The 26,315-nt window shown below is 48.1% G+C and overlaps 1 protein-coding gene across 1 annotated transcript in view; it reads left to right on the top strand.

Moving 5' to 3' along the window:
* Positions 1-26,315, top strand: part of neto1l (neuropilin (NRP) and tolloid (TLL)-like 1, like) — a gene marked incomplete at both ends in the record, with an annotated part of 35,138 nt that overhangs the window by 5,107 nt on the left and 3,716 nt on the right. The gene's annotated exons all lie outside the window — the stretch shown is intronic.

The following is a 26,315-nucleotide window of genomic DNA, read 5'->3' as shown; positions in this document are numbered from 1 at the left end:
CACACAGACGCACACACACACACAAACACAAACACACACACACACACACTCAACACACACTCAGCGCTCAACACTGACGCGAAAAGAGCAATTTGAGGGAATTAAAAATCTTTTAAAGAGGGACGCAGTTATCTTCCACCCTTTTTTTCCGACTGACATTTTTATGTAACTCAATTGATGCATGACCGCCTCCATTAGCCTCTGATCCCCAGGTTGGTATAAATACGCTTTTCAATTTAGATAGTGGGTGGGCAGCAGCTAGCGGGCCGTTCCATTGGCAGCCCCGTGAAGAGGCGACCTTCCTCTGTGATTTCCTGACAAATCGTTCATTCGGCGGTGCGATTGAAGCCTCCGCCACGTCCCGTTGGCGCCAACCAGCCCCTCTCCACTCCACACTTTATCAGCGGCTGGAGGTACGTCCTCCAGGTTGAAGATAGGCCGATACGTGTCACCGTACCTATCGGCTAATTGATTGACGGCTTGGATTCAAGATGTAATTTGCATATATTTCCCCCCGCTGCCGTTCCATCAACGCCATCCTTGTTTTGTTTTGTCAGGAGCGCCTTTGTGTCAGAGAGAGAGAGGGGAGGGAGGGAGGGAGGGAGAGGGAGAGAGACTATCAGGATAACAGAGTATGTTTGTGTGTGTGCTGCGTGTGCGTGTGTTCATTTGCGGGGGCAGAGAGAGAGAGAGAGAGAGAGAGAGAGAGAGAGAGAGAGAGAGAGAGAGAGAGAGAGAGAGAGAGAGAGAGAGAGAGAGAGAGAGAGAGAGAGAGAGAGAGAGAGAGAGAGAGAGAGGAGAGGAGAGAGAGAGAGAGAGAGAGAGAGAGAGAGAGAGAGAACGGAAAGCGAGACGGAAAAGAGATAACGAGAAACTATAATGGGGCTTTATCAAAGTCAACCTGAATACTTTAACGGGCTGCCTCTGAACATCAAAGTGCTGCCTTCTCCCATTCTGCCGAGTCCCCCGGACACCATCAAACGCCCCGGTCCACGGCTCGCCCAAATTGGCTAAATTGGACGACCGGCTCCCTTTGTATTGTGAGCACGGACACCAGAGATGAATCTCTTCCCCGCACTGACGCCTTAGTGGGACTTTAAATAACCCTGGCATTTTGGGCACTGGGTCTCTGCTCTGTTCATCTCGCTATCGGGGGGCGGGGGGGGAGCTGGAGGAGGGTGGGGCGGGGAAGTGGGGAGGGGGGGGGCTGGGCGAGGTTTTGAGAACAACCTGACTCATGGCTCGGGACACCTCTGGGTCCGCCTCATGTTCTCCTCCTCCTCCCCCTCTCCCTCCCCCTCCCCCTCCTCCTCCTCCTCTCCCCTGTTCTCCTCCTCCTCCTCTCCCCTGTTCTCCTCCTCCTCTCCCTCCTCCCCCTCCTTCTCCTCCTCCTCCTCCTCCTCCTCCTCCTCCTCCTCCTCCTCCTCTCCCCTGTTCTCCTCCTCCTCCTCCTCCTCCTCTCCCCTGTTCTCCTCCTCCTCCTCCTCCTCCTCCTCCTCCTCTCCCCTGTTCTCCTCCTCCTCCTCCTCCTCCTCCTCCTCCTCTCCCCTGTTCTCCTCCTCCTTCTCCTCCTGTTCTCCTCCTCCTCTCCCTCCCCTCCCTCCTCCTCCTCCTCCTCACGCCCGTTCCCCATGCGTTATAGATTTCCAGGGGTTGGTTCTGAGCCGGTGCAGGGAGGTTCTGTTCCTCATGTGGGGTCTTGGTTCCATCCCCCCTCCTTGAGGAGCCGGCTGTTCTTCTGACTCTCAAGGATCCAGACCGATCGAACCGCGGAGTGAAGTGAGGCAGCTTTTCTGCACATATATCTCACTTCAAAGGTTATATATACTGTATTTATATATATATATATATATATAACTGTTTGCTTTAACACCATCGTCATCAATCTTGATATTCTATACATACAAATTGTATTGATGCAGTTTAAAAGCAGCCAAACTATTTTTGCTACCATTTGCTTATTCACATGTTTTCCAGCGTGCCATCGAGGGCTCCGTTTGCACACTCATTTCAAACGTTTTCCCTCCACGGAAGCACCACACTTGCCAAGGGATCCGAGAGGCAATATCTCAAAATCACGAATGTGCTGAGGACAGGGATTTCTTGCAATCGCGCGGCCGCTTGAGGTAACCACGATCAATATCTACGCTCAATCTATACTTTAAAAAGGTATCTGGGGAAGAGATTGTCTCCTTACTCAGAAGGTCTGCGTCACGTTCACCTCGGAGGTATCCCCCATCGAGCGGCCAACATATTGGAGGCTAGAGACCTGGGCGCAATGAAGGCCAAACGTAGAAGGGCTACAGTATTACCTACGCTGCAATAATTACACCGCGCTGACACACACACTCACACAAAGTAAGCGTATTGCTATTGATCACCCCCCCCTCTCTGTTTTGCTGAGGCAGATTTTGTGTGCCCCCCCCCCCCCTCACCCACCCACCCCTGACACCGCAGGGTGATAGCGGAACTCCTGGCGGGGGGGCGTTTTGTCAGCCTCTCCATCGTGCAACGCAGCCATCTTCCACAGACATCTGCATTCACATAGGTAGACACACGCAGGCACACACACAGGCACACACACAGTCACGTAAACAGGCACACACACACACACACACACACACAGTCACTCAAACAGACAGACACACGCACACAGTCACCACACACACATACACACTCTAACACACACATCCACATGTACACTCAAACACAGATACGCACACAAACATGCACAACAAGCACGTGCACACACACATACATTCACTCACTGTCCCCCTTGTTCAAACACATACACACATGCATGGGAATATATTCACTCACGCACATTCGCGTGCACACATTTGTTCTCTCCCAACAACTTTGGTTTGTGCACACACACACACACACACACACACACACACCAGACACACACACACAAAGATGACTTTGATTCATCTGCCATCGTTCTTTCATGGCTGTAGAAGGAGCGAGACTCAATCATTCTGAGCTCTCTTACCTCCATCTCTCGCTCTGTCTTATTTATTTCTTTAGCTCTCACAGCCGCTGGCTTCCTGTGACCCTCCATTCCTAGTATTTTAACCGTGCCTTACTCTTTCTGACACACCGGCTCACCTTCAGACTTCAGTTATTGACTTGTTATCCCAGCCTCAATCAGGGAGTGTGAATCCAAGAGGATTTGATTCCGGGAAAAAAACGAAAGTAACATCAAATGACAAGTGGTTTGGTTTGTTACACGCCCGAGTGTGAGAGCAGTCGATTGTAATTGGGAGAACTCAAAAATGTGAATGTAGAAAAGAATATAAATACTGCAAAGTAGCTGTGTGTGCAGTGGACTGAGATACATCATAACATCAGCGCAGAATAATATAAGGCCAACATTATAGAGTGTTGTAATGAATGTACGCAGAAGGTACTCTTCGACTCAAATCTAATCCTTCACGATCCAGACAACATCTCAGAGGTTCATCTTTCAACTCTCATTTCTAATCGAGACAAATGAGCAGTTCCAATATCGTCAAGCTAGACCAATTTGTGGTGTGAACAAAATCCCAATGCTGTTCTAGGTGGAAACTGTGATGCTGCCTTGCAGCAATTCTGTGTGCTGAGATCTGTCAATACTCTGGGGACGGACATTTTACCGCCACCGGCCAATGGGATGAGGCTGGGATAAACCAGAGGATTGTGGGTAAGACCTGTGGGCATCATGGGCTCTGAAAGGCATTAGGCTTTCTCCTAGTATCCTATTTGAACGTCTTTCCGGATGACGAATCCAGGTCAGCAGGTTAGAGCGGGAAAAACTAAAATGGAGGGAGATGTATTTCAATTGCATCCCCTAGGGGGTGAAAACTCCCCGGGTACTGGCAATTTAAAATCGGGGTATTCCTGTGGGAATCCGTGGGTAGGCATTTGCAAGTGTGTAAACCCCCCCCCCCCGCTCTGTATCTCTGCGTTGAATGCGACCCCACTGCTGTGTCAGTGTGTTATTCGGAGCGCTGTGGAGTCTCCGTGCCGAGGCAGGTCTCTGTTACAGGAGCTCCATGCTGCTCCACTTTACAGTCACAGCTGAAGCCCAGCGTACCGACCTGCTCAGCCCGTCGTTAAAGCGCTCCACAGCGGCCGGTCTGTAAGCCGCTGACCCTTTCTTCGGTAGCTAAAGTCTAAAAGTCAACTTTTAAGTGACCTTGGTGGAAAAACATGCCGGGCTTCTCGAAATAGCGAGCCTGAACATTTTTGGCGGTGTTTCTAAAATAAGCCCGTCGTCGGGAGAACACAGGTGTAGAATCCCATGCGTCTGCAGCTCTGAAGTTGTGTTGTTTTGGTGACGTCAAAAGGACACCGGTGGCGAGGTGTGTGTGGTGGGCGGAGCTTCGTCCGGGTAGCAGTTGGTGATGGCTGCATCCGAGAGGAGGGGCAGCCTTCCAGACACTTATACTTTAGTTTCTCTAAACTCGGCAAAGTTTGGGTTGCTGAGCATTTGAAACAGCGCCAACCAAGGAAGACCGGAAATAAACCGGGTATTCAATGGAGATAATAGGAAACACCACAACAATATTCATCTCTAGCCTTTTCATGTTTATTAATACCTGTGTTGTTGCTTTTTGAATAATCCATACTGGACATAAGAAGCTTTTTAAAATACATATTTCATGACAATTGCAAGTGACAGTATATCTTGAAACATTTTTCTAGAGACCCCCCCCAACATTTTTCTATTGAGGCTTTCCGTGGGTCTGAAGTTCCAATCAGGGCTCCTCTGACCCCTGGAGACCCCATATTACGCACCCTGTGAAAACAGGATGTCAACACCCTGCCATCACTCGTAGACGTGTTCTCGGCAGAAAACTGAATGACCCCTGATTTGAAATGTAAATCGATGCAGTAGTTTATACTCGTGATATTCTTTCATTAACGTTTACTTGTCGATGTTGAATGTATCCAATCTACTGTCCGGCAAGACCCGAGTCAATTGGCCGATATTCACCCGGCAACAAAGCGTGTTTAGTGGATAAGTTCTCATATTACATTTTTGGAAAATATGCGATACCGCTTAATTACCAGTTCACATCGATATATGATCAAGGAGGCCAGACAGTCGTTCTGTGATCCGACGTTTAACGGTTAGATACGCTCTGATCGGTTGGATTCAAAATAAGAATAGCCCATCAGTATTGAGCAGTAATGTCGAACACCAATACACATGATCTGCATGGTATGCAGCTCACATAACTCAGACTCACACACTCTCTGGGCTAGAGGAATACACGAGGACATCTGCCCACAGCCTTGTCACACGAACAACCTTCACAGTGGGCACACACACACACACACACACACACACACACACACACACACACACACACACACACACACACACACACACACACACACACACACACACACACACACACACACACACACACACACACGTGCAGGCAGGGAGGAGATTCTGTAGCCTCTCTCTCCTAATGGAATCAACACTTGTCGGGCAGGTGTTGCTTGTGCTGGTATTAAATCAGTGTTTGAATGTCTTTGTAGGCAGAGGGAGGGAGGGAGGGAGAAAGAGACATAGAGGGAGAGGGAGGGAGAGAGAGAGAGAGGACATTTTGTGCCTCCACATGGTTCGTAGAACTAGGACAGGAGGGATGGCTCAGCTCATCTCTGGCCTCTGGTTTTATTGTGTTCTCACGACGGTGTCAGCAGCGCTGGATTTACACACCCGTTCCGGACCTCATGCGGTCTCGGGTGCAGCATATATTTATATGGATAGATATTTAAGTATTGAGATCACGTTCACATGAGCGTGCACTGTGATGCATAGCATGGCTACGTTCACCCGCGCGCACGTACACACACACACAGCTCAACGGCAGCGAGTTACGGCTAATACTCCTGCCAACCTCTTAAACGGAAAGGAAAAGCAAGGGTGGGAATACTCTTCTGGTGGTCGGGGTTTGACACTTGAGGTACTGGGTTCAAACCCCAATGTCCGTAGTCTACCTGTCATCATACCTGAGCAGGGTGGAACCTTCTCCTCCATGAATCATCTGATAGATGAACAAAATGATAGTGATAATGAACATATCAACATTATTTTTAGGAAAACGTTAAGGTTAAAGCGGCTTCCCTTGAGATTTAGGATCCTCACTGAAGAGGACGAGAACATGAGAGGGATCCCGCGTCTTCTGGGATGGATAAGAGGCCTTTTGGTGCCAGATGGGCAGCATAAAAATGAACCAAACCCGAGGCAAAGATGTGCAATAAAAGACAAGTGCAGGTTGAGGTACAGTCATATATATATATATATATATATATATATATATATATATATATATATATATATATATATATATATATATATATATATATATATATATAGTTGTTCCATCTGTCCGCTGAAGTAGTGCTCCATCGACATTGAGTTATTTAGCAAACGCTTTCATCCAAAACGACTTCCACCTGGGACATAAGAGGACTCAAACAGATCATAAACCTTGAGTGGGTGTCGCTCACTGTCTGTTTGAGATGTGCTGTGTACTGTGCTTTGCATTCCATGTAAACTGTAATACACCCTGGAATGCATGGTGTGTGTGTGTGTGTGTGTGTGCACGCGTGCTAACGTGTGTTTGTGCTTGTGTCATCTGACTGCGCGTCTCACCGGGCAAATCTGTCTCTGACAACCGCCGCCTAAATTTAAAATAAAAAACGTTCTCTTTCATCCTTGTGGTTGACCTTTGTGCGTTCCCCTGCGTCTGTGCAAGTCACGTTTACACGTTATGGTGACGCTCAATGGCGAAATCCTGCAGTTGTTCATTCCGCCGTTAGCCCGACAGCCCATCTGCTGCAGTCACTTCTTCAATTAATGGAGTGTTTCCTGTTCCTCGTCGTAAGGACGCTCTCGGAGGGAACATGAAACACAATCCTGCCGGCTCCCTCATCTTTCATGTTTTTTCTGATGAACGTCAGATGCTGAAAGATCCTGTATTTTCTTTATTATTGTGCTTTAAAACTTTTCTGGGAATTTTTTGGGGCAACTTCTTAGATTTTGCATCTCCACTCAGACCACACGAAAGCAACTACGGAAAATCCAACACTAATTGCACAAATGTGTTTGTTAATAAGACAAACGCATAAGACAGTTCAATGTTTGCAATATTGTCTTGCACGGATGTACAGTAGCATCCCACCCACTCAGGATTATTAACAACAGCATCTACAACTTCTTATTTGCATATTAATCTGGGCCAGCCTCACTGATGGAAAAGCCTCTTCCATCAGGGAGTGTGTAGCCAAATATCTAGTTCAAACATTATTTATGTTAACACATGATTACAAATCAACAAGATGTATTAAATACAAAATCCATCCATCTGATATTCCTCCATATCTAATGAATCATATTGCATCTTGGTCAGCATACACCAATCTTCTCCCATTGTGGTTTGTGTGTGTATGTCAGTGTCTGTGTGTGTGTCTGTGTTTATGTGTATGTCAGTGTCTGTGTGTGTGTGTCTGTGTTTATGTGTATGTCAGTGTCTGTATGTGTGTTTGTGTTTGTGTGTATGTCATTGCCTGTGCCTGTGTGTGGGTCAGTGTGTGTGTGTGTTTGTGTGTTTGTCAGCTCCTGTGCCTGTGTCTGTCAGAGTGTGTGTTTGTGTTTGTGTGTATGTCATTGCCTGTGCCTGTGTGTGGGTCAGTGTGTTTGTGTGTTTGTCAGTTCCTGTGCCTGTGTCTGTCAGAGTGTGTGTGTTTGTTTGTGTGTATGTCAGTGCCTGTGTGTGTGTGTCAGTGTGTGTGGGTCAGTGTTTGTGTGTTTGTCAGTGCCTGTGCCTGTGTCTGTGTCAGTGAGTGTGTGTCAGTGTGTCTGTGTTTGTGTGTATGTCAGTGCCTGTGCCTGTGTTTGTTAGTGTGTGTCAGTGTGTGTCTGTGTATGTCAGTTCCTGTGTCAGTGTGTGTATGTGTGTGTCAATGTTTGTCTGTGTGTGTCAGTGTGTGTCTGTGTATGTCAGTTCCTGTGCCTGTGTGTGTCAGTGTGTGTGTGTGTGTCAGTGTGTGTCTGTGTATGTCAGTTCCTGTGCCTGTGTGTGTTTCTGTTTGTGTGTATGTCAGTGTGTGTTTCTGCGGTCTCTATCCACACCACATATACATTCTCGCTCCTCATGTTAAAGCCTTTTTTCTTATCGCCACCGCTGAGACCTGAGACCCTGTCACGAGCGTCACGCTACGACCCGGCCGCGTCTTCGGCTTCGCTGACACGCGGCGCCGCGCGTACAAAACAACAGAGGTCCTGACCACCGTCACCACCACCGCCGCTCACGCACGCACGCACGCACGCACGCACACACACACACACACACACACACACACACACACACACACACACACACACACACACACACACACACACACACACACACACACACACACACACACACACACACACACACACACACACACGCACACACACACACCGCCAGATCCCCCTGAGCTCGCTTTCTCCCGTTGACAGCCAGAGACGCCCGCCCCCTCTCTCACACGGCCGCGGACCCAGCGGCCCGGCGATGCCATGTTTCCCACGCACCGTTCACGCGTCTGTCACGCCGGTGATAGCGATGGTCCGTCTGGTCCGGGCGCCACGGAGCCGACCGTCGTTGGAAGCCGTCCACGGGCTGTCAGGCGATGATGTCGTGCGGTTGGTGTGGTGTCAGTTTGACGCTTCGAACCCGGGAACGACGGGTCAAAGGGAGGTGGACGGAGAGGTGATGGATGGATAGATGGATGATGGGGGGGGGGGGGGGTCTCTGTTCTGCACCAGGGGTTAGAGAGCAGAACCATCCAACAGAACGGATAAAAGACATGCTGTCACATCCTCTGCCCGATGCCTTGCCCCTCGCTCCTCCCTCTTTGTCTCTTTCTTTGAGTTCGGTCTCATCTCCTGCTCTCTGATCTGCTCTCGGTGTCAATGGTGTCGCTCTTCTCTCTGGTGCTGTATCACGCATCCTCCTGCGCACACATAACGCAGAGGTGAGGAAAATAGAAGTGGGTTTAAACTTGGTGTTCCCCTCTCCTTGTTGAACTTATGGTTAATGTTGTTTCTACATTGACCCTGTTCAAATAAAGACCTTTGGTTTCGAGTTCAAACGCAGACTTTTGTTCATACGAGTGAGGGCGTTTTCAATCCTGTTTTTGTTATGTATTCACATATCAGGGCGTCATTTGCCGAGACGTACGACCTTGCAGAACTCAAGACTACGAACGGAGGCAGGTTTTGAATGTGTTTAGCCTTGAGGACTCTCCCTGAGGGCAGTTCATGAAGTCTTTTGGCAGGCTGACAATGTTTAAATGTATTTTATGAAGCAACAGATGACAAAGATGCAATATCTGAAAAGCACAGCACGCACATTGTGAGGATTTGAATAAGATTATTCCTTTCTTCTGTGTTCACGGATTTAACTCAAGTAAACATTTGCTCCAATGTGTTGGGGCTGATTGTTGTTGCTAATGGTCAAGGTAATAAACGAATGCATCTGGGATGACTTAAGCTCGGTCCCTTTCTGCTTTGTGTTTTGTTGGGGAGTTTTCCCGGAGCTGGCTCCACAAAGGTTCTTAGGGTGACCTATCTGCGTGCATCAGCCTCGGTAGGCTGTGAAGACCCCGGTACATTCATCCTCACAAGGAACCACCAGCAGCCGCAGCGGATATTTGACTGTAACGGCCGCATGCAGCGTCGCTGCATTGAGCACGTCAGCAAGGCCAATCACACACACGCACACACACACACACACACACACACACACACACACACACACACACACACACACACACACACACACACACACACACACACACACACACACACACACACACACACACACACAGTCATCCTGATAGGGAGAGAGATAATGGGAAGCAAAGATGGTAAATAAAAGGAGAGAGGATATGAACTGGCTCCAACAGAAACCTCTCTCTTTGTTCGGCTCTTAAGCCGACCACTCAAACCCACAGAGAGACGGGGGGGGGGGGTGGGGGGTTGCCTTGGCGACATTCCATAGCTATCCGTGAGCACTGCGGACTCGTAGATTAGCCTTGAAGGGCAGCCTCCGACTGGGGTCCATTGGTGGAGTCTGATTATGTATGCAGCCATCCCCTCTGCTTCGGGATTTACCAGTTTGTGGAAATGGGACACGCACTATAACGCTGGTAACTGAAAGCCAGGATCAGAGCATACCGCATACTAATCCTGAACATACCGACGCTCAGGCCTACAACAGGCAGCTTCAGCTCAGAACCAGCTCCTGATGAATCGCTCGCTGGCTGATTGTGGGCTGAACCTGCGACAAAAGGTGCTACTGCTGAAATTAGGACTTTTTTTAATTGTATAATATGCCATTTTTAAATAAATGTGTAGAATATAAAATGCAGTACAGCAGATACATTTTTTTAACCGATTTCATTTGACTAACGGAACTCGATTTGCTTGTTTCAGCTCCACCGGTTTGAGCGGCGAGGTGAGGTTCTGGCGTTGCGGTGTTGGAGGCTGAGTTGAGTATTCTCCCGGCTCCCTAATGTTACCTAATTAAAGAGCGCTGTGCCCAGGTTGTGGATAGGGAGAGTTTAGTGGCTCGTTAACGGGGAATACAGCCGGCACGGTGGGCCGACATGGAGAACATTCCATTGCGCTGATCAAAAGGGAATCTGACGACGCAGCGATCCTCTCCTTTTTTTCATTTTTACGATTTAAGGTTACGAAGAATTCGAACTTCATTCCCGCGCATTTTCATGGCACGCCATCGGACGCCGTTTTCGTGGGGTCGTCTTCTCGCTGCACACAGGGAGGGAGGGCGGGGTGTTATAAAGTGGTTGGCTGATGTCAGAAGGTCACGCTGCAGGGATTGATTTGATTGGTTGATTCGAGGTGCGTGCTTATGTTGGTCTCAGATCCGGTCTGTTCCAGTCTCAGGGTCGAAGGTAGACTTGGGTTCAGACTCCTTAACCCAAGCGGGTTTGAACCCCAATCCCGTAGTTAGACTGACCCTCATCCTAACCCTCACCCTCACACTCACCCTAACCCTCACCCTAGCCCTAGTCCTAACCCTCACCCTAACCCTAGCCCTAGTCCTAACCCTAACCCTAACCCTCACCCTAACCCTAGCCTTAGTCCTAACCCTCACCCTAACCCTAACTCAAACCGGCTCAATGTCAGCATGAATACAGAATGTAATTGCTTCAGATAGAAGCGACCGATAAAGGCCTGAATAATAAACAGGTATAATGGTCTTTACCGTCGGAACCGTCTCTATGTGAGAGACGCGTTGGTTTGTGTGCTCAGCGCTATTATGGCAAACAGCGTCGCGCGGCCTTTCTCTGCAGTCCCTCAGTGGTCGTCAACACAGAGGGGAGGGGTGGGGGGGTATATAAACATAAGCATTATGACCACAGGGCACAGTTGGACCACAAGCAAGGTACAACACTTATCTCCAATGGGTGCTAAAACAATCTGTGGGGGGTGCAGAGACCAACAATGATGTGTCTTATTTCCCATTCCAATATGTTGCCATTTCCATTAATGTATGACCATGTGTCTCCATATCTTTACCCTTGGGGGGCTAATGGAATCCACCAGAATCCACTGGGGCTCAATCAGTCATGGAGGGAAGGGGGGGGGGGTTTTTGGAGACAATCAGTAGCAATGGCCATCCCTGTGTGTGTGTGTGTGTGTGTGTGTGTGTGTGCGTGTGTGTGTGTGTGTGTGTGTGTGTGAGGTGCTTGTGTGTGTGTGAGAGATAGACCATGTTGACACAAACACACTCACCAAATGGGGTGTGATTTCAGTCGAGTGTGTGAATCAAATCCTTACATATTTATTTAATGACTACGATACAATTTCAAGCAGGAGATGAACTAACAACAAATTATTGTTAGCTAAGCTGATTCAGGCATTTTCTATTATTTGATTATTTTATTATGTTTGTCATGAGGTCCCAGAATGCAGATATTTGCACTACAGAGCATTTAATTTCCCATATTGCTTTGCATGCTGGGTTGTTTAGGTAACTCTGTCATTCTAAGGCAATAAATGAAATGCCACTTCAGGCAAAATACAACCCAAGAGTGTTATCTAGGGAGCGCTTCTGCTGTTTGAAGTGTAATGCGATCAGCATCATTTTGTAATTTCCATTTTCCTCAAACTTGTAAATGTAAACTTTGAACAAAGAGTGTTGGAAAGGTGGCTCAGCAATGGACCACTAAGACTCCCAGTATGCCCTGCATGGGTAATTCTGCATTGGTTTAACAGCAATTAAACCGCTTTCATTCATTTCTGAAAAGCCTGTTTTCCTCTCCTCTCACACAAAGGCCCATCGGCTTCCTGATGCTGTGTTTCTGACATGTTTCCGAAGAGGAAATGATGGATGATGAAAAAGTTTTAGTTTCGTCAGCTCGGTAAAAATAACCGTAATTCTTGACGCTATTATGGCACCGCGTGGTGCTTTGAATTGCACTTTTGGTTGTTGCTTGGTTACCAAACCAGTCAGCACAAACATGCCGTTTATGCTAACTGAAGAGCGCCTTATACATGAATGGTTGTTGTGTACGACTAATAGGAGGATAATAGAGAGCCCAATCTTTACTTCAGCATTGTAGCATTCCCGTTAATCTCCCAGCAGTTTTACGTCGCATTGTTGTGTCCATTGTTGGTTTAAATTCATACTGGTCAGGGAAATGGGCGAATAAATCTAAGGGAAGCCATTAAAGGAGATTGGGATGCCACTACTTAGGCTCTGTATTGACTCCCCACCATTCAGTGTCCTTCACTGGGAGAGGCTCAAGCTCCCTTTACCGGCAGAGGCAATTAAGGTGGAGGGCTTAATGGAGAAATGGATGGACCACTGAAAGGATTGATGGATGAGTGAGTGGATGGATGGATGATGGATTGTTGGAAAGGGCCGAGAGATGAATGGATGGATGGATGGATTCATTGATCGCGTAGGGGAGTCATACAGCATTGCTACATGTACTTTGTTATGAGGGCCAGATGTTAGAATTTAATATTCAGGGGGGCCAAAAAGCACTTAAGTGTTAACATAAAAACACCACAAAAATACACCTTAATACTATGCGTTTTGTTACTGCGATAGCCTCGTCGCAGATCAAACATACGGGCGTAGGTCACACGTAATGTGATATATATTTCCGAGTCCAATCCTCTAGGAAATGTCTGCTTTCATTGCCTACCTTTTACCTTTCCAATGTGTAAAACAACATTTCAGCCCTCAAAACCCTTCTTTTCTTTTGCCACAGCAGAGACATACATTGGCACGTGAAAGTCGATTGCGATTCTGATTGTCTATGTTGTAATAAATAATCTAGATGATCTCAATGATCCGTGGTTCAGTGGAACAGGCCTGTCTTCTGAGCGATGCTCCCATCTGCGTCTGAGTGCGCTATATATTCCTCCACATGAAACGGGGTAGAGAGAGAGGAGTGGGATGGAGGGTGGAGGGGGGGCAGGTTGTTAGGCAGCTCTCTCTACATCCTTTCGCCGTATCTCAGCAGCGATGTGGCCGTTAAACCTGACTGATGGCCGCTTCTGCTCAAACCACTGAGTCCGTGACCGAGTCCGTCTTGACATACGGACAGATAAAAGTGTTCTCAAGCAGGTGACCTTGGGACGGTGTCGTTCAGCACCGATCTATCCTTCATACTACGGAGGCAGCCCCCACCCCCCACCACCACCATAAGTTCAGCGACTGTTGGAAGATATTGCTGGAGTTTCTTGTATTTTTATATATTCTGCGTCACTAAACTTGTTACTCTGATGCCTTCAGAGACATATAATGTGTCAAGCAAGGTCAAAAATAAGATTAAGGGCGCACACACACACACACACACACACACACACACACACACACACACACACACACACACACACACACACACACACACACACACACACACACACACACACACACTAGCTTGGTGTTCAAAGTCCTGTGGTTGATGTTAGTGTGTCCCCCATCAAAACTTTTCACCGCCCTTGCTTAAGATAAGGAAATGAATTACACGGTTTATAAGGAAACAGAACGAAGCAACCAACAGCCTCTTGTGTTCCGACAGAAGTGAGAATAGAAGTAGCGGTAGTAATAGTAATGTTTCTCTTTTCTCACAAATGTACTTATGTAAGTCGCTGTGGATAAAAGCGTGTTCTAAATGTAAATGTAATGTTCTAACCCTAAATGAAGATGTAAATGCAGCGGAATGTAAATGGACTGCACTTATGCTGCGCTTTTCTAACCGGTGGCCACTCAAAGTGCTTTTCAATACAGCCTAACATTCACCCGTTCATACACACATTCACACACCAACAGCGGTCTCGGCCACGCAGGGCGACAGCCAGCTCGTCTGGAGCAGTGAGGGTGAGGTGCCTTGCTCAGGGACACCTCGACACCCTCAGGCTAGGACGAGCTGTGGACGGAAGCAGGACCCTTCCGGTTACCGGCCAACCCGCTCTACCCCCTGAGCCACAAGCCGCCCACCTGAATGTGGTTCTAAGAAACAGCGATGCAGCGTCTTGGTGAGGCAGCCTAATGGGTTGTAGTTTATTTATTTGACAATCAACACAGTGTCCGTTCACACAAGCGCTCAAACAACGCTCGCCGCCTCCGTCTGTTTGTCACGTGACCACAGCCTCCGTCACGGTCTTCCATTCCCGGTAACGGTCCCCCCCCGACACCAAACCTCCCTCACATCACTCCGGTACAGACAGCGTTAAAACACCCTTAACCCTTAACACTCATTTCCCCATTTTGCTGCCCGTGTGATTTCGACGTCCAATAGTTTAACAGTTGATCAACAAACTGCATTGCAGCAGATGTCGAGGTCTTCCTCCATAACGTTATAGGTTGGCAGTTGGCAAATGTGCGCAGAAGGAAAATGTTCGCAAGGGATGGTCTTATGTTTTGTGTGAGTTTGTGTTTTTGGAATGGAATATGGTATATCAATATCATAACACACGCACATAAACAGTACTCCCACAATCCACCCTCAAGTAGTCTATGATTTTGTCATTAGGTTCAGTAATGGATATTAAATATAATTACAGGCGGGAGAATCATTTATAGTGCAGAGAATGCGCTTGGAACTTTTATCACTGTGGAAATTAAATTACAAGCATCTTTATTGCCTCACTGACTTCATTTAATCCTGGTGTAAACTGCAATTAAACCATACCTGTTACGGGGATAAGGCCTCCACTATTTAATTACATAGATTACATTTCAAATTAATACAGAAAGAAAAAAAACGATATTTGTCGATATTTTCCTCCTGCTTTAGCCTTGATCTGACAATAGAATTTGTCTTATTCAAGCGGCGATTGTAGATGTGATTTCATGCCGCAAAGACAGCACACACAAAGTATTGAATGTATATATTGACTGGAATATATATCTGGTTCCTGTGTGGACAGTTTGTATGTGCCTTTCATCTGTGGCTCTCAGTTGAGCTGCTGAATTGTGTTTCTCCCCACAAAAAAGGCTTTGCCTCTCCTTCAAATGTTGACAAGGCCTCGGCTGTAGCTACTAGCTCTTTCTCCCCCGTTTCTCTTTGTCTATTTCTCTCTCCCTCTGCGTATATACTTGTCCACCATTAGCGACCCTCTCCTCCGTTCCACTCAAGCAAGCATGTTTAATTCCTTTTGCATGACATACATTAGCATATTCTCCCGCTGAATTGGACCCCTCGAATAACCCAAGTATTATAATATTTTGGAATGCATCAACGTCTTATTTTTCATGGTGGAAGAGAAGACAACAACTCAGAGATGGCAGGCGTCCAAGAAAGAAACGCAGGAAAAACAAGAGGATGAAACATTAATACATGCGTGGCGCGATCAACCCCTGAACTACATGTTTACCATGATCACCCCCTGTACAACCTGTTTACTATGATCACCCCCTGAACAACCTGTTTACTACGATCAACCCCTGAACAACCTGTTTACTCTGAGCTTCTAAATGCTATGAATACTGGAGCGTGATATGACTCGTCCTGCAGAAGCAGAGGCGACCACATATGCTCAGCAGTCATTGTCAACCTGCTGATGCAGGATGCAGCAACAGACCCCCGCCGCCCAGTCCGGTATGACACATCCTGTTGTGTTCGGTAACCTTCCCCCCCCCTCCCACTGGCTGGTTAGCCAATTTTTAGATTCATCCAATTGTCACGATACACTGGGCAGAGAGATAGCAAGCCTCTTAGTAAAACAGGCTTTGTGGTCTAACAGGGCATCGAGCTCTCCAGACTTACCCCCAAGTGAGGGTGGCGTGCAGCGAGAGATAAACGTACCCCAACAGGAAACTGATAGACGGCGTTCTCCTCGTGCAGTCGTAGCTAACAACTACAAAATTAAAACTAAACTACTACTACAACTACAATGTTCCCCGGCAAATTGTCCGGTTTTAGGTGGTGCCGTGTGGCTGAATGTTTACTTTGTCTGAGGTGAAACGGCGAGGAGCGTTGGCTGGAGTCTACTGTCATGCTTTCCGCAGGGTCCCGCCATCTTGGTGCTTCATGCGGAGGACGCCTCCTTTCTGTCAGAGAGCGGTAAACAAGGAGACTACCACCGCCACCTCCCGGTCACATCCCGCCATACATTGGACGGACATAATTTAATTGCACAACAAGCCAGCCGGAGCGGGCAAGTTCCTCATATTCCTCAAGTGGGATTTTACTAAAGATCCAACTAGAAATAAAGCGAATAGCAACAGTCTTATTTAGGCCCCGAGACCACACGGCACTCTGACTGGATAGTGTGGTGATCCCTTAAAGCCGAGGCCATGTCCGTGACACAATCGAACAGCCGTCACCCTCACAAGCACCCCGAGGTAAGGGAGCCGAGGCGGTGGGGGTTAAGGGCCTAGGAAGACCGCCGATCGAAGCTCGCGGATTTGTTTCGGCTGCCTGACTTTGTTGATCGGCCACACACCCTCTGCAACCTCTCGTCTCACCCTCTCTCCCTCACTCACCTCACTGCCATGTGTTGTCGGGGGTTCTCCATACGTGGGGGACGTAGGAGAGTCGTGGCACTATAGAAACCTTAATCAACGTAATTAAACGGTAACCCGGACTAATGAAAACCTTGTTTTGTGGCGTCTCGCGTGAGAAACGCGGTGGCGGCTTTTAAACACAACGATGTCGCCCCGTAATGAGAAAAATAATTCCATGATTAATGACTAAACAATGACAAAAGACTATTACTGACAGAGTAGCTAGCATTCTAATGCTCCTTTTCTTCTAAAATGGGGCCGTTCTTTGCGGTGTAACATTGTGATGTACTAGCCCTGTGAGTGCAGTCCAAGGAGAAGGAGGGGGTTGATGAATTTGCTGATTAGGACCCGTACAGTAATGGCAGTACGCTATTGGTTTGCTGACACGTGCGCTTTGAAAGCATGCCTCTGCCCTTATTACCGGCGAGCCACTGAAGGCTTAAACGCTAACCATTTATTCCCCGAAGGGACGACCTCACACCTAGGGAGCAAGGGTAGGTTACCGGAGTGTGGGGGTAGGGCGAGGATGAGATGGATGTTCAACCCTAACAGGGCTGATGGAGGGGGATTACTGACGGATGACTCCCAGGATCCAGCGCTGCAGCAGGCGAGCGTTCAGCATCAAAGCCCCAAACAGCCCTTCCACCAGGCGAGCCTTTTGAACCTTAAGGCTGATCTGGAAGGATCTGAAGTGAGGTGTTATGTGGGGTGGTTAACGACGCTACACAATCAAAGACACCGTAGCATGAAAGTGGCTACGAGGTGCCATTCTAAACGATTCCAGTTGTTACGGATGTGGTCATGTGTTCTCGTTTGCGCACGTTTCTACCGTTTTGCTTTGGGGCAGTAAGCCTCTGATGAGAGCTCGGGGAAGGGGACTCGCAGTGGGGGAGGTAAATGAATCGCTGGTATTAAAGCTCATTCATTACCGTGCACGTTAGATCTGCCTCAGGTGTATGTGGGTCTTTAATGGAGGGCAGGATAGTGTAGCCGTTAGGGTGGGCGGCTCCAGTCTAAAGCCACCAGGTTTGATGCCCGGGTTGTTGATGCCCACTTTACCTGTAGGCATCCTGGAGCAGGATGCTTACCTGGGCCGCAATGGCATCCGTCTGAATCCACAGCAACACCCTCTGGTTGAAAGCGTCTGCTAAAGTGACTCAACAGCAGAGCAGTTAACAGGGTGTCCTCATTCAGCACCATGGAGAGCTCTTGTTTAGCGTGCCTTTATGCTCCCTAGCGAGACGGAGGCCGTCCTGTCTTTATTGTCACTATCACGTCTTTATTCTTCAGATTTGAAATGCGTAAGTAATGCAAACTGCTTGCTGGAACCCTTAGTTGGAGTGTGCATTCTGGTTATTGCTTCATAGCGTCCTGGTATATCCTGTCATGCTGCATAACTTAAGTGAGGCTGCGATGTTGTTAATGTAGACACACACACACACAGTCCTCTAAATGACTCTCAGGGAATGCTTTTTTCAGCCTGGATTTTATTTAGCTCCCAACCTCTTAATCTTTTTCTCAAACAGCTTAAAAGAGGTCGGTAAATACGATACTTTAAAACTGAGCGTTGAGATTGTCCTTGAGACCGAATAGCAAATTGTAAAAGATTTAATTTGGGATGGATTGGAATTTTTAAGCATAATATATAGTGTGATTACTGCAGGTTTTTTAAGTGACATTTTAAGTGGTGATGAAAAAGTGAAACCGCAGTACGAAAATTCCCTTGATTCCATAAAAGGCTGGATCAAGAATCCATATACTCTGTCTGTCTGTCTGTCTCTCTGTCTCTGTCTCTCTATATCTGTATCCCTCTTTGACTCTCGCTGCCTGTCTGTCTGTCTGTCTGTCTGTCTGTCTGCCTGTCTGTCTGTCTGTCTGTCTGTCCTATCTATCTTTCCTATTCTTTGTTCCTTCTCTCCTTCATCATCCCCTCCCTCGTTGTTCTCTCCTTCTCTACCTCCTTTCTCCTCTCCTTCTCTCCTCCTCCCTTTCCCTACTGTCCTCGTCTCCCCCCCCCCCCCCCCCCCCCCTGCCTGCCTGCGGTAATGAGAGGAGGGGTGGCTGTTGATTTATTGCACGCTAGGCTGGGCTGGATGGAGCCTGTCTGTCAGCGGCCGTCACTTAGAGAGACACACCTGGGCGCCTGGGACGGGGAGCGCTCCCCCGGGACCGGCTCCGACTCGGAGTCACCGGCTCGTCTCATACACACGAACACGCACGCACGCACACACGCCGGGCTGCACGCCCACCACATACACACATGTACATACATACGCAAACACATACATACATACACGCACGCACACGCTCGGCCGCACGCATACACACATACACACATATATACATACACACGTACATACACACACACACACACTGACATACACACATACATGCACACACTGTACACACACATACACATACACACACGCACGCACAACTTTATGCACATGTATAGAGCAAATCACACACACATCTTTATTTAAACATATATAGCGAGAGACACACACAAACACACACACACACATACACACACACAAACACAAACACGCATTATGTTAAGAAGGAATGTTGTCGGATATGGTCCCTCTTAGTTATTGTCAACCACACACACACACACACACACACACACACATGTGCACACACATGCCTGTGTGCTGGTGAGACGAGTTAAATGAACGCACCTACACACACACTTAGGCCTAGCGTGAAAACAACACTAGTGCACACCCACACACACACACTCACACACACACGTGCACAGCCAGGCGTGACACACCTGATTGGGAGCCGCAGTGAGTGGAGTGCTTTGGCATACAAGCTTGGTCCGTATCGGGTACTTGTTCCTCCAGTGGCCCCCAGGGCCCTCAGCAGGGGGGGGGGGGGCAGTTAACGGTTTGATCAATGGACGAGATGGAAACACGCACGCACGCACGCACAATCGCGCACAAGCGCACGCACAAACACACACACACACACACACACACACACACACACACACACACACACACACACACACACACACACACACACACACACACACGGCTAGATACACAAAGAATCCCTTTCATCAATGGGTTTATTCACACAACTTTGCATTATCCATTATTGGCCGTCCCAAAATAGCTTAATATATATATATATATATATATATATATATATACATACACTGTCTATGTCTGGCCTAAATTAATGCTGCTCCAAAAACGGCCTCCTTTGTGTGATGTGGTTAACAGGGGGAGCGATTAATCCCCAGGTTGAGTTATCACCGAGCTAATGGACAGAGAGTAGCACTGCCGCGGCCATCGGCCAGAGGATATATTAACCTGTGATTGGTTCCTTTTGGTACCTTTTAATGTACTGGAAAGTTCCATGCCTACGGGAGTGTAAGTGATGCTGACAGATATTCAGTCGTCCCATTCAACGGATAAACGGGTGGCTAGCACTTTGGTGGTTTCCCCGGATTAAATGCCCCCCCCCCCCCCCCCCCCGCTTTCTCACTGTCTGTCTGTCTGTCTGTCTGGCGTGATGCTTGCTCTCTCATTTAGTGGGACAGGTTGGGTTGTTCAGGTGCTAAGTGTCAATCAACCGTGGAATGGGGGTGCTGGCGGGGGCTTCAGTTGCGGGGGTTCAGGTTGGTTTGGGGTGGGGGGGGTAGAGATGTCACTCAGGGCAGACCCAAAGTAACGAGTCTAAACTGAATTCAGTTCTCCATCGTGGATTCTCTCATACGGTTGCATTGCATCATTCGGTTTCCGATCGTACTTTTAGCTCAAAAAAAAAAGGTCAGAGATCCGGACCTTGCTGCCCTCATAGCTACTGGAACGCCAGGAATGAATCGGGAATCACCATGAGGGATAGGTGTTTACTTTCAGCGCTACATCGAGATTCATAAAACAGTTTGGCCGTCAGAATGATTGCAGGTTACAGACAGCGGTCAACAAAAGTCAGCATACCGGTTATGACTCCTAGTACCACTGTTGTTGCTGCAAAATAACATAACTAGAACGACACAGTCACATAAAGTCACATGTACACAAACTCCTAACTCTCCAATGTAATAGAGATTTGTAAATTCCTTAGTGTTTCCCTTTGTCTAAATGTTAACAGGCAGTGGTTCGGGTCGCTTGTATCGGGGGGGGGTTGGTGTCGGGAGGTGTGTGGGTGGGAGGGTAGGCCGGGTCTCTGACATGACAGGGGGCGGGGGTCAGTGGGAGTTGGGGGGTGTTCCACCTCACCGCCCCGGCTCAGCAGCCATGACACCAGAGTGTAGCCCCCCTCCCATCCTGTCGCTCAGGGCCGCTTGGCCACTGTTGTCCCCGGATCAACAAACAGCTCTGCTTGTCGTTTGTTGTTTGTTGGGAGGATTGGGCGCCGTGTGTCTGTGTTTGTGTTTCTTTTTCTTTTTTTAAAGGAACTGTTTGAACCAAACTGTAAAAAGGGGTGTTGTGACAACGGTCATTTTGTTTGGTCAGGCCTCAGTATCTGTGTCAACAAGCACTTGTTGGTTGTGTTTGTACGGACGCCCAAACACACACAAACACACATACACACAAACATACACGTGTTTGTGTTGCGTTGTGCGTTCTGGATGACGCGCCGGTTTTGAAATCAGGAACATCTCTGAGTTTGGCAGAAGCCATCGTTGAATATCTTCCGTTCTGGTGGAAAAGCTCCAGACGCCATTAAAGTGTTGAGAAGCTTTCTATTTCCTGTTCCCTTTCGATCCTTTTGCTCTCACAGCTGTGCAGTGATTAATGGCTCTCATTCATTAGCCTGATCAACCACTTTGCACCTTAGCCACATTATTAATCAGATGCTTATTTAAATGTCACCACCGCGCGTCTGGGAGGAAATGAGGCCACTGGGAAACGGAGTCTTTCACGTGGGGTTCTGATTGTGTTTATTTTCTCTGTGTGTGCGTGCGTGCTTCCCTGTGTGTGTGTTTGTGTGTGTGTGTTTACGTGTGTGTGTGTTGGCATTGTGTGTATGTATCTGTCTGTATGTGTGTGTGTGTGTGTGTGTGTGTGTGTGTGTATGTGTGTGTGTGTGCCTGTCTATGTGTGTGTGTGTGTGTGTGTGTGTATGTGTGTTGGCTGTGTGTGTGTTTGTTGGCTTTGAGTGTGTGTGTGTGTGTGTGTGTGTCTATTGTCTGTGTCTGTGTGTGAGCGTGTGTGCATTATATTTATGTGTGTGTGTGTGTGTGTGTGTGTGTGTGTGTGTGTGACACACATGCGTCCTGTGCCTCTGGGATGGTTGCCTCTTAGCGACAGTGGCGTTGGCTCACCTCTGGGTCGTACATGGATCCGGCCGTCATCCCTAACAGGACGGCTAACACAGGAGCTAATGTTGCGTTCTAAACCAGACATATTGCAGCATATTAATAAAACATGGCGTGCTCTGGGATTCTTAAGCCTCCCATATTTCACAATTAGATGGCTCGACACGTTGCTATGCCTTCGCACGTGGGCCTGCGTTTATGCTGACATGTGGAATGAATCTGTGCCTTTACTTTGATCTCAATGTAGCTGTTTACACTGCAATGAACAAGAGTAATATTTCAATAGACCATTTTATGTTCCCTATATTATTAGTACTTATTTCATGTTTCTTTCTAAAGATTTAACCAGCGGGTACGCCGAGAGAAGTACTTTACATTATGATCTCTGTGCCCCCTTTTGGTTTCTATGTGTACACCTTTCAGTATGTTATATCCTGCACGTCCATACATGGGTTAAACCTTTATTTGTATGCAAATTAATTAAATTCCATGAAGTTCATTGGGTCAGGAGTGTGTGTTATCCCGCCTTGTGAGCAGCTGAAAACAGCAGTTGTTCTTACAAGCATACATGTTGTACCACATAGTGAACACACAAAACACACACTGCAGATTGGGTGTCTCAGGTCAGACAGCTGTGTGCGTGAGATGTACTCTGAATATACCTCCACATGGCAAAGTCGAGAGAGAGAGAGAGAGAGAGAGAGAGAGAGAGAGAGAGAGAGAGAGAGAGAGAGAGAGAGAGAGAGAGAGAGAGAGAGAGGAGAGAGAGAGAGAGAGAGAGAGAGAGAGAGAGAGAGAGAGAGAGAGAGAGAGAGAGAGAGAGAGAGAGAGAGAGAATTGTATTAACCTTTATTTACCCATGTATGCATTGAACGATGACCAGCTTCAGAGGGAGATGTTGTACATCATCCACGCAGGGCGGTGCAGTCAGTCCTGGCATGCAGGCGTGTGTAATTTGGTAGAGGTGGCGGCGGAGTCTAATGCGTTCACTCTCACTAATATACAGAGTGATGACGGTGATTTATACACCGCTGCTGGCCGCTTGGAGTGTTATTTAAATATATCATATACGTATGTATATATTACATATATCATTTATACAAAATTATTGCAAATTGTCCATCCGTATTCTCAGATTAAAATCAGTTTTAGTACACTACGCATACATATGCATATTTTTTTGGTCAATATGTGTCATTGATGAGGGAGGGGTTAGTGTGGGAGACGCTGAGGAGGAGGAGGAGGAGGAGGGGGAGGAGGAGCAGGAGCAGGAGGAGTAGGAGAAGGAGGAGGAGGGGGAGGAGGGGAGGAGGAGGGGGAAGAGGGGGAGGAGGGGAGGGGGAGGAGGGGGAGTAGGAGAAGGAGGAGTAGGAGGGGGAGGGGGAGGAGGGGGAGGGGGAGGAGGAGGAGGAGGAGGGGGGAGGAGGAGCAGGAGGAGTAGGAGAAGGCGGGGGAGGTGGAGGAGGAGGCAGAGGGGGAGGAGTAGGAGGAGGAGGAGGAGCTGGAGGGGGAGGGGGAGGAGGAGCAGGAGGAGTAGGAGGAGGAGGAGGAGGAGGAGTGGGGGGAGGAGAGGAGGAGGAGGAGGATTGGGTGACCAATAGCTCTCCAGTTGGAGCGGGCCCGATGGGACAGCAGTAGGGGGCTACCTAAAGGTCAGGGGGTCGTTGGGAGCGGGGGAGCGATGTGCTATCGGGGCCACGAGACGCATGAGAGGACGGCCTTATTTAAAATAACACACGTGTGTGTGTGTGTGTGTGTGTGCGTGTGTGAGTTTTTCAACGTGTGTGTCTCTGTGTGTGTGTGTTTGTGTGTTTCAACGTCTTTGTGTGTGGTGTTTCTCTGTGTGCGATTGTGTGTATAAGTTACTGTGTGTGTGTGTGTGTGTGTGTGTGTGTGTGTGTGTGTGTGTGTGTGTGTGCGGGTGCACACATCTACCTAGTTGTGTTCCTCCCTGGGGAGCCTCTCTGCCTTGTGTAACTCGTCCCGGGCTAAGCGATGCCACTGGCCGGCCATAAATCTGTACTGGGAACCAGTGGGACGCCGGCCTGAAGGTCAGCGTTTCATTAACGTCTTCCTCTGTGATCTCCTCATCGCTCATCGCTCAACGCCCCCACCGACCCCCCCCTAACGCCAACCAACGACCAATCTCATGACAGGAAGGCCTTGGTGTCTGTTGTCCATGGGGGAGGAGGGAGGGGTGCCGTATTGTCATACAGTCATATCAGAGGTAGAGATGTTCCGATACAATTTTTTCAGATTCCGATTCTTGAACTTGAATATCGGCTGATACCGAGTATGTACCGATACAGCATCTAGCGTTGTAACCACTAACAGCACTTGTTATTATTGAAGGGTTCTCTTACGATGGCGGTGATGTATAGTCCGTTCACTTGCTGTCTACGGTTTTTTTTTCGAAAACTAGATCATTGACATTATGAATCTAGAATTATGATAATACATTTGTATTCTTGTAGTAAAGCGTGAGCATCCATGTTTTAGGTCGGAGATGACACGTTTGCCCTCCTGACTTTTCGACTGCGCCCGTTAACCAGTCCCACCAGAAAAACGTGATTATGCGATCGCATAATTCAACGCATAATCAGCCAAAGTCTGCATATTCATGCGGGGGCCGCATTTTTTCTAATATGCCGCACTTTCACCGCATAAATTCCCGATTTCCGCGCAAAATATGTGGGGCTTGCATGATTTCATAATCCCCGCATTTTCGTTGCAAAAAAGTCACATATGTCTTAGCAGAAAGTTGAAAAATGTTGCGTTTACTTCACACAAGAGCAGCCGTTCCCCCTGTTGCCATGGGAACGTTATGAAGTGACGTAATTACGCGACGTGAACTTCATCGAAAAGCTGCATTTTTCGAAAGTTCACGCAATTTCATCGCATAAAATTGCATAAATATGCCGCATATTTCATCGCATCTTTTAAGAAAACGTGCCGCATAATCAAGGATTTTTGGCCGCAACAATCACAAAAAAGCGCCGCATTTTTCTGGAGGGACTGGTTAACCAACGCAGCGTAACACCGTGAATAGAACCCGCCGATACCGATGCTGCATTTTAGGCGGTATCAGAGGAACTGTCGATCGGTATGATAAGCACTCTGATCAGAAGGTTGTCAATGGCGATACTTTGGCTCACCCCGACTTTAAACAGGGAACCCAGCGTTGGGTCAGACGAGGCCCACATCGCCCGCTGCTGTAGCGTAAGGGCCCCCTTACACTTATCTTAAGTACAGCGGGCGGGCGGGCGGGAGTTAAGTGTCGTAGAGGAATCCCCCGAGGAAAGCCCTCAGTAGCGAGACTGGGAGTGCTTAGAACCCCCCAAACGCTGGAAGGGTTGTTCCCCGGCGGGACGTGTGTGTGTGTGTGTGTGTGTGTGTGTGTGTGTGTGTGTGTGTGTGTGTGTGTGTGTGTGTGTGTGTGTGTGTGTGTGTGTGTGTGTGTGTCCCGCTAGTTTGTGTGGGCTTGCCAGATGTCCACTGGGATTTCTTTACTCTTGTTTTTTTTTTTTAAACCATTTCATACCATTTTTTTTTCTCTATGATCTCTCCCGAATGTGATTGTGCAGTCTGGGACTCAGATCATATGAGGGCTGGAGACTGGGCACTGTTTTATCTTATCATCAAGCCTTGGAATGGGGACTGTTCAAACAGAGCAGGGAATGTCTGTGTACGCCTGTAATCTGCCCTGCCCGGATCACAACGTCACAACGTCCTTCATTCAGCTAGAGTGTCACTCTCCTCTCTCTCTCGGTCTCTCTCTTTAACTCTCTCTCTCTCTCTCTCTCTCTCTCTCTCTCTCTCTCTCTCTCTCTCTCTCTCTCTCTCTCTCTCTGACTCTGACTCTGTTTTCTCTTTGATTCTCTCTCTCTTTCTCTCTCTCTCTCTCTCTCCCTTCCTCTCCTGCGTCTTTCTCTCTCTCTCTCTCTGACTCTGTTTTCCTCTTTGATTCTCTCTCTCTCTCTCTCTCTCTCTCTCTC

This window comes from Pollachius pollachius (assembly GCF_949987615.1).
Source record: "Pollachius pollachius genome assembly, chromosome: 17".
In the NCBI taxonomy this organism is placed as follows: domain Eukaryota; kingdom Metazoa; phylum Chordata; class Actinopteri; order Gadiformes; family Gadidae; genus Pollachius; species Pollachius pollachius.
Note: the sequence above shows the minus strand (reverse complement) of the source record. Positions and strands in the feature narration are given on the sequence as shown.